General features: G+C 40.1%; 1 non-coding gene and 1 pseudogene across 1 annotated transcript; one reads left to right on the top strand and one right to left on the bottom strand.

Moving 5' to 3' along the window:
• Positions 1–2,800: 2,800 nt before the first annotated feature.
• On the bottom strand, positions 2,801–2,907 carry LOC126796545 (small nucleolar RNA R71). The gene has a single exon (XR_007672387.1). It is a non-coding gene; the product is annotated as a small nucleolar RNA R71 (small nucleolar RNA).
• A 724-nt stretch (positions 2,908–3,631) lies between these two features.
• On the top strand, positions 3,632–7,591 carry LOC126795678 (uncharacterized; annotated as a pseudogene).
• Positions 7,592–9,477: the final 1,886 nt, after the last annotated feature.

Genomic DNA, 9,477 nt, shown 5'->3' with positions numbered 1-9,477 from the left:
GTGCATTAATGTTTTCCCCAAATATAATCCGGAATGGGTAGAGGTCTTGTCAATATAAGAATTGACTCATGACCAAACAAAAATTTTAAAGGATTAAAAGATTAGAGATACTTGGACCTCATATGCTCATATATATTGATAGGAGCACAAAGTGTGACGTTCTTAATGTATATATGCCCTATTCTTATGCTTTGCTACTTCTTATTTAGTTGTCTTAGGTTCATATTTGTCATTTCTATGTTCTAGGTAGAGCTATGCCGATTTTAGAATAAATTGATGATGAAATTGTGCTAAGTGTTAGAACTCCTGATTGAGCTAGGATTCCTTACTCGACTAGGATTCTACTTTCCTATTTTCATTCTTTCCTATTCCTTAATCGACGATTTCTTTTCAGGAAAGACAAATCATATTTGGAAAGAAAGAAGAGTTGCCGAGTTGCATTCCTAGTTGAACAAGGAAATCATATTCGAGTTGAAGAAGGAGAAGAGGAGGCCGGCCTAGCTACTCCTAGTTGGACCAAGATTGTTGCCGTGCAGCCCTTAAGTGATCTCCCTATTGGACTTGGTTTCCTACATCAAGTTGGATATGGAGTACATAAACCAAATCCATAACAAAGAGGATTTCAGTTTCCCAATTGGTTTCTATCTCCTTTTGGCACGGCAAGAAGGCTTCCTAAACCTCTATATATAGAGGCTCGGCCTCTCCATTCAGATCATCATCAGCCCTACACACAAACACAAGCCATAGCTCTAAACACAAGAGGATTCGAAAATTATGTTTTGGTTTTATGAATTTCTGTTTTTGGTTTCTGCCGAACCTAGCTCTTGATCAATCTCGATTTCTAAGTGTTATGACTATGCGTGTAGCATGATATTTAGGTTGTTGGATTAAAGACTTATGCTATGAACATGTTTATTCTTGTTTATGTGATTTTTGAATTGCATGGTTGTTGGTTAAGTAAGTGACATACTTGATGAATTCAATGTGCATGGCTTTGGAATTACATGATTAAGATGAACATGTTAGATTTCGGTTAAGGCTGCTTGGTATTGATCGAATGTGTTAAGTGTCTATGTGTTTAGGTTACTGCTTAGAACCCTAGATGCATGATCCATCCTTAGTGTTCATTACATAGTTGCGGCATGATTCAATAAGAAGTCATGAAACTTGTTTCGATTCCCTTTATATGAATTGTTTTGGTGATTGTTTATGTGTTGGTTGGTTGATCACATGTATATAGTAGTTTAGGTTTTATTTACTGTTTTTATGATTCAATCCAAAATCTATATCAAACCTTTAAACCTTTATGAATTCGTGTAAGTGTTATGATCCTAAGCCCTGGCTGGATCCCCGGTTTATGAACGATACCCTCTTGCTTTATACTACTATGATGTGTTCAGGGTTAAATATTGATGTCGAGTAATCGAGCATTCATCAAATGGCGCCGTTGCCGGGGATCCATAAGAGATGGATCCCTAACTTTTACTACGAATTCATTGTTTATATTGTACATTTGTATATTCTTATTCTTATTCTTATTTCGTGTAACATATAGTAATGTATCTTAGGTTGTTGTTTTGGTGCTTGAGTGAATGATTGTTGTAGGTTGTAAATCGAACGGAATAGGTAAAGTCCCTTTTGTTAATATTAGCCTTAACCCTTCATGCTAGCTCTCGAGTTTGCATGAGGTCGAGGGCGGCTTTTATTAACACTTGGAGATTTGTCTAACACATGAGGTTAAGTCCAGCTGAGTAAGGGGCACGCTCTCTTATTACTCTGGTGCATGGGACCAAAATTGGATCTCAGAGAACTAATGACTGACATACATCTCGGTGATGGAGTCGATAGGGAGTTCGCTCTCCGTAGTTCAACAAATGAGTCCTACCATGTTCACTATCTCTAATTGAGCTACAAGGCCTTCTGAAACAAAGACTTGATCTTGTGTCTAGGCATCCATACTTAGGCCGCACGTCCACCTTGGTTTACAACTTAGAATCAATCGATCGGTCAATCATTGCAATAGCAAAAAGAACTAGTGAATTGTATGAACTTTTGTAAAACGTAAAGAACTAACTCTTTGTAACTTGACATAGATGCCGTGCCCTTCCCCACAAGTGTGCGTGTGTGTGACTAAGGGAAGGCACGAATTACATGTGTTCATTGTGTATTCTTCAATGCTAACTCTTTAACTTTCGTACAACAGGTACCATGCATGTCCGAATTTTCTAAGAAAACACAAGAGCTCAAGGATCGAATTCAAGCACTTAGAGATTTAAACAACTCTTTCATAAGTGGACCTTTAAATTTCGAAACATCTCCAAGCAATTCAATCTTAAACTCTTCACCTAGATCAGAAGAAGAGGAGGATCTTTCCTTCCCCTTTATCTTCAATTCAGACTTAGACACAATTGCGGACCGTGACATAATTCTTGTTGGTGCTCCAATGGCACTCAAGAATGCATTCATTCCCACCACCCCGGAATCACCTTCATGCATTGCTTTCACTCCACCTGATGAAGCTAACTTCTCCATTCCGGTTCAATTGCTTGGGCAGCTGCCTAAGTACTCTGGTTCTTCAATGGAAGACCCTAATGTTCACCTTAGGGAGTTCTTGGACATTTGCAAGCTCCAATCGATTCATCATCTTTCTCAAGAAGGCTTGAGGTTGCTTTTGTTCCCATTTACCCTTAAGGATGATGCTAAACGTTGGTTGTATTCTTTGCCTGCAGGAATCATCACTACATGGGACGAAATGACTAGGAGGTTCTTGAAGCAATTCTTCTCTGCTCAACTCACGAAAAAACTTAGGAGGGAGATTCAGAACTTCACTCAAAAGGATGGTGATTCACTCTATGAGACTTGGGAGGAATTTCAGGAACTACAAAGGAAGTGCCCTCACCATGGTATTTCGTTGGATGACTTGGTGCAATTCTTCTATGAAGGACTCGACACCACCAATAAGAGCATGGTGGACTCGGCATGTGGCTGCACCTTCATGAACAAGACCGGTCAAGAAGCTTACACCTTGATTGATGACTTGGCTGACAACAATCGCCAATTTAGTTCCAAGGAGAAGAGAGGAAGCAAGAGCCGTGGGGTGTATGATGTTGATGCAAGGAATCAGATGGCGACTTTAGAAAGGAAGCTTGACGTGCTAGTCAAGGCATTTAATGGTTCGAGCATCAACCCTCAAGTATGTGGCATTTGTTCTTTCAAGGATCACACGACTGACAATTGTCCAAATGGTGCAATGACTGAAGAAGAGTTGAACTTTATGGGGCAACAAAGGCCTAGGTACGATCCATACTCGAACACATACAACCCTGAACTTAGAGATCATCCAAATTTTCGTTGGAGCAACAATGCTCAACCATCCAATGCTCAAGGTCAAGGACCTCGTCCTTCAGGTTTTTTTGTGAGGCCTCAGGTACCTCAAGGTTCTGCTCCCTTTAACTCTAATGTTCATGGTTCGAATAATGCATCTTCACCTAATTATGATGAACTTTTGAAGTCTTTTGCTCAAGGGCAACAAAATCTAAACTCTGCTACTCAAGCATTAGTTACAGGTCAACAAGCTCATTCTAAGGACATAACCGAGCTTAAGAAGCAGATGGGACAAGTGATCGACTTCATGGGCAAGATCCATGAGGGAGGAAAGTTGCCGAGCCAAATTGAGCCTAATCCGAACGTGAAGGCCATGGTAACAAGAAGTGGGAGGAACTTGGATGCTCCATTGCAGCAACACAAGAAGGCCGTGCCTTCTAAAGGACTAGAGGCCGAGAATTACAATGTCAAAGACTTAGAGAAGGACCCTGCCTTCTCTAAAGCCAATGATGCCGTGCCTCTACCAAAAGAAGATCATGCCGTGCATGACAAAGGTAAGGATCCTAACTCTAGTGGTTTGGTTTCAACTAATGATCTTCCTCGTGTTCCCTTCCCAAGTAGATTTGCAAAGCAAAAGAAGGATGACTCTAATCAAGCCATGCTCGACATTTTCAAGAAAGTGGAAGTGAACATGCCTCTTATTGAATGCATACAATAGAATCCTAGGTATGCTAAGTTTTTGAAAGAATTATGCACCAACAAGAGGATGACTCGAGAGAAGGAGGTTGTCACAATGAGTGAGACGGTTTCTGCCGTGCTCCAAAGGAAGCTACCACCAAAGCTTAAGGATCCAGGGAGTTTTTCAATCCCTTGTACAATCAGAAACATGACATTCAAGAAGATAATGCTAGACTTAGGTGCATCTATTAATGTAATGCCGTATTATATCTATGAGGACCTAGGTCTAGGTGATTTGAAACGTGACAATGTTGTGATTCGATTGGTTGATTGTTCCAACAAAGTCCCTTTGGGCTATGTTGAAGATGTTCTTGTGCAGGTGTCGAGCTTGATCTTTCCTGCCGACTTCTATGTCATTGACATGGAGCCAACTGAGGCAGATCACAAGGAGGTTCCTATCTTGTTGGGCCGCCCCTTCATGAGGACTGCACGAACAAAAATCGATGTGTTTAGTGGATCACTCACCTTTGAGTTCGATGGTGAAGTGATTAGCTTCAACATCTTTGAAGCTATGAGATAACTATCTAGATACCTTGGATAATGACGAGTCGGCACTCACCATTGCCCAAGAGGCCGGATTTACAAGTGATAGCTCAAACATTTCGGTGCTAGAAGCTAATAATGTCGTGCCATCCTTCATTCATGAAAACATGACCTCTCGTAAGGTTGCACGTGAGGTAAGCTTTGTCTCTCCTAGTCCAATTCTCTTAACTACTAACAAAAATCTTCCTTCTGTGGTGCAAGCTCCGAAGCTTGATCTTAAGGTTCTCCAGGACCACTTGAAGTATGCATTTTTAGGAGAAGAGAATACATTGCCCGTGATCGTTTCATCTGCACTAAATGAGGAGCAAGAAGAGAGATTGATTGAAATGTTGAAGAGACACAAGACGACAATAGGATGGACCTTAGCCGACATCAAGGGAATTAGCCCTACCATGTGTGTGCATCGAATATTGCTAGAAGATGGTGCCAAACCAACCAAGGAAGGTCAGAGACGCCTTCACCCACCAATGATGCAAGTCGTAAAGGATGAAATCACTAAGTTGCACGATTGTGGCGTGATCTATCCCATCTCGGATAGTAGGTGGATCTCTCCCATTCAAGTTGTGCCAAAGAAGTCAGGCATCACGGTGGTGAAGAACAAGGACAACGAGTTGGTGCCTCAAAGGACAGTGACCGGACATAGGGTATGTATTGACTATAGGAAGCTCAATGCGACAACAAGGAAGGATCACATGCCATTGCCATTCATTGATCAAATGCTTGAGAGGTTAGCTAGTCACTCTTTCTATTGTTTCCTTGATGGATATAGTGGATACAACCAAATAAGTGTTGCGGAAGAAGACCAAGAGAAGACTACGTTCACATGCCCTTTTGGTACGTTTGCTTATCGTCGCATGCCTTTTGGTTTGTGCAATGCCCCAGGTACGTTTCAACGTTGTATGTATCACATTTTCTCCGAGTATATTGGTTCTAAAATTGAAGTTTTCATGGATGATTTTTCTGTCTATGGTGAAGATTTCGAAACTTGTTTAGAAAATGTTGAACTTGTGCTCAAACGTTGTGAGGAAACTAACTTGGTTTTGAATTGGGAAAAATGTCACTTTATGGTCACGCAAGGCATTGTCTTAGGTCATATTGTTTCATCTAGAGGAATTGAGGTTGATAAGTCTAAAATAGATCTTGTGCGTCACTTACCCCACCCCACAAGTGTGAGGGATGTTCGATCGTTTCTTGGACATGCAGGTTTCTATCGTAGGTTTATCAAGGACTTTTCCAAGATTGCGAGACCAATGAGTTCATTGCTTCAAAAGGATGTTCCCTTTCACTTTGATGATGATTGCAAGCATGCATTCGAGACTTTGAAGAAGCTCCTAACTTCAGCTCCGATCATGGCACCGCGGGATTGGTCCTTGCCATTCGAGTTGATGTGTGATGCCTCCGACTATGCAGTTGGAGCCGTGCTAGGGCAGAGGAAGGACAAGCAGCCCTACGCCATCTACTATGCCTCACGAACACTCAATGATGCTCAACAAAACTACACCACAACTGAAAAAGAACTTCTTGCCGTGATCTTTGCCCTAGATAAGTTTCGTTCTTACTTACTTTAATCTAAAGTTATTGTTTACACTGACCATGCAGCTTTGAAGTATTTAATGACAAAGAAGGATGCCAAACCGAGATTGATTCGATGGATTCTTCTACTCCAAGAGTTTGATCTCGAGATCCAGGACAAGAAGGGAAGTGACAATGTTGTGGCGGATCATTTGAGTCGTTTGGTGAGAGATGCCGAGCCCTTGGCTATCCAAGAGAGTTTTCCGGATGAGCAACTCTTTCGAGTTGAGGTAAGTGAGCCATGGTATGCAGATATTGTCAATTATCTTGTTTCTAAGCAATTTCCTGATACTTTATCGCATGCTCAAAAGAATAGACTCAAGGCATTAGCTAAGTATTATGTTTGGGATGAACCATACTTGTGGAAACATTGTGTAGATCAAATCATTAGGAGGTGTGTCCCTGAACATGAACATCATTCTATACTTACTTTTTGCCATTCTGAATCTTGTGGAGGACATTTTGGTTCACGTAGGACTGCTCTTAAAGTGTTAGAATGTGGTTTCTTTTGGCCTACGATTTTTAAAGATGCATATCATTTTTGCATGACTTGTGATAGGTGCCAACGCATGGGAAACTTAGGATCTAGAGATCAAATGCCTATGACACCGATTATATATGTCAAAATTTTTGATTGTTGGGGTATTGATTTCATGGGACCTTTTCCTAGCTCAAATGGTTACTTATACATACTCGTTTGTGTGGATTATGTTTCGAAATGGGTGGAAGCAAAGGCCACCCGGACTAATGATTCTCGAGTTGTTGCAGATTTCCTTCGTTCTAACATTTTCTCTAGGTTTGGTATGCCGAGAGTTATCATTAGTGATGGGGGAACTCACTTTTGCAACCGGACCATTGAGGCATTGTTGAAGAAGTATGGAATTAAGCATAAGGTTGCTACGCCTTATCACCCTCAAACAAGTGGACAAGTGGAGCTATCTAATCGTGAGATCAAGAGAATTTTGGAGAAGTCTGTTGGACCATCACGCAAGGATTGGTCTCAACGATTGGATGATGCTCTTTGGGCCTATAGGACGACATACAAGACTCCCTTAGGCATGTCACCATTTCGACTAGTCTATGGCAAGGCGTGCCATCTTCCTGTGGAGCTTGAACATCGTGCATGGTGGGCTGTGAAGAATTTTAACATGGACATTGATGAGGCCGGATTACATAGGAAGTTGCAATTGCATGAGCTTGAAGAGATTCGAAATGAGGCCTATGATTCGGCAATGGTTTACAAGGAGAAGACTAAGACATTCCATGACCGCATGACTAGGAAGAAACACTTTGTTGTTGGGCAAAAGTTCTTTTGTTTAATTCTCGACTTAGATTGTTTCCGGGCAAGCTCCGTTCTAAGTGGCTTGGACCGTTTGTTGTTACTAATGTTTTTCCTTCTGGTGCTATTCAGATCAAAAGCATGGTGCATGGAAAGGAATTCACGGTCAATGGACATCGCTTGAAGCCGTACTATGACAATTTCGTGGAGCATAATGTGGAGGAGACGTCTCTCCTTGATCCTACGGCAAGCAAGTGATGATTTGGGGATAGTCTAGGCTATAGACTCTAAAATTAAGCCAATGAAGGAGCCATCAACGAGTGTTTGCATTTTCTTATCCCTTAACTCTTTCTAATTTTCGTTGCTTATCATATTGTACATTGAGGGCAATGTAAGTTTTAAGTGTGGGGTGGGGTATACATCATTTGTTGAAATCTATTGTTTGATGCTTATGTGTTTCAATTTTGTTGTTTTGATTTTCGAATTTTAGTGTCATTTTGGTTTTGTTTTTCGATTTTTAAGTGTTTTGTTAAGTTGTTTTTGTTTTGAGTCCTAGGTATGCCTTTAACTGTCTAGGATGAGTTGATCTTTGAATTTATGGTTGATAGATGATCATGATATTGGAATGAACTGCATTGTTATTTGATGGTTAATCGATGTGTAGATTTTGTACGAACATGTAGTAGATGAGGATTTTGAAACTCAGGTACAGAATGAGCATGTTCCTTACTTGTTTGAATTCATGTAACCTATGTGAGATTCGAGCCATGTACTTGTGCCTTTCTTTGGAGAGTTTATTCTATCGTTTCTTGGCTTTATAACCTCATTACATCTATTTTGATCAATTCATATGTCATATAATTGCAATGAACTAGAGAATGCTAGAACATACTTTGTGAAACTTTCAAAGCTTTATATCATAATATACTCTGATTTTGAAAAGGATTGTTGGATCTTTTTAGGATTTCCACCACTTAAGCCAAAAAAGCCGTATATCCCTATTTTGAGCCCTGCTTGGGACACCTTAGTGTTAACCCCTTTGAGCCTACGTTAAGCCTTTTCTTTCATTACCAACATGTTATATCCTTGCTTAGTATAGTTATATCTCTACCTTGTCTTTGAGGCTTGGCAGAGCCGATTCTTGGATGTAATATGGAGTGATGATTTGATTCAAGTGTGGGGTTATGCTATGTATGTTATGCCGTTAAAAGAGAGAGAAAAGAAAGAAAAATTTATTGATGCCGCAAGAATGATGAAAGATCTCGGCATACATGTTGTTTTTGGTGAATTTGGAGTTGTGATGTATTTGTTGAAGGCTCAATAATGTTATACTTTAGCCTTTGTTCGTTTTCACAATGTTTAAAGTGAAGGATGGGTCCAACATGATGATATTTGGCCCTTGTTTTATGGAGTATGGCGACATAAGGTGGATGTTTTGCTCTGCTAAGTCTTGAGGATGATCCTTGTGATTCCTTTTACCTTGAAAATATATCAATGCCGAGCCTAGCCATCCCTTTTCTAAAGATCCGCATGATTCTTAAAATGAGTAGCTCTTGATTTGTGGAGTTTGTTTCATAAGTAAGCATATGGTTTGGGTTCATTTGTGCATATGATTGGTATCTTTCATGAGGATTTCGATTTCACTATGTTTATAACTCTTGTGTGTGAAAAGCTTTTAAGCATATGCCATGTTCTTGAGAGAAAAGATTTGGAGTGCATATCCTATGTGAGTTGAATTTGAACTTGTTTTGAACATGTCGAGCTTAATATCACCTTTGTTTCTGCCATGTCTTACTTGTTAAACGAAATTTCATGTTTATTAACCATTGAATTCATCTTATCTATTTCGATTGAGTGTTATTCTTGATGCTATGAGTTTGAAGATCTCTGAGACAAAATGTTGAAGGCATTAGTGTTGTGTCGTTAATGTTAGTTGCTTTGATTTTGTTTTCTGTTTTGATTTTCCTTTTTAGTGTTTGCTAAGGGACTAGCAAAGTCTAAGTGTGGGGTTGTTGATAGGA

The sequence above is a fragment of the Argentina anserina genome, chromosome 5 (assembly GCF_933775445.1).
Source record: "Argentina anserina chromosome 5, drPotAnse1.1, whole genome shotgun sequence".
Classification (NCBI taxonomy): domain Eukaryota; kingdom Viridiplantae; phylum Streptophyta; class Magnoliopsida; order Rosales; family Rosaceae; genus Argentina; species Argentina anserina.
This window is presented reverse-complemented; position numbering and strand designations above follow the sequence as displayed.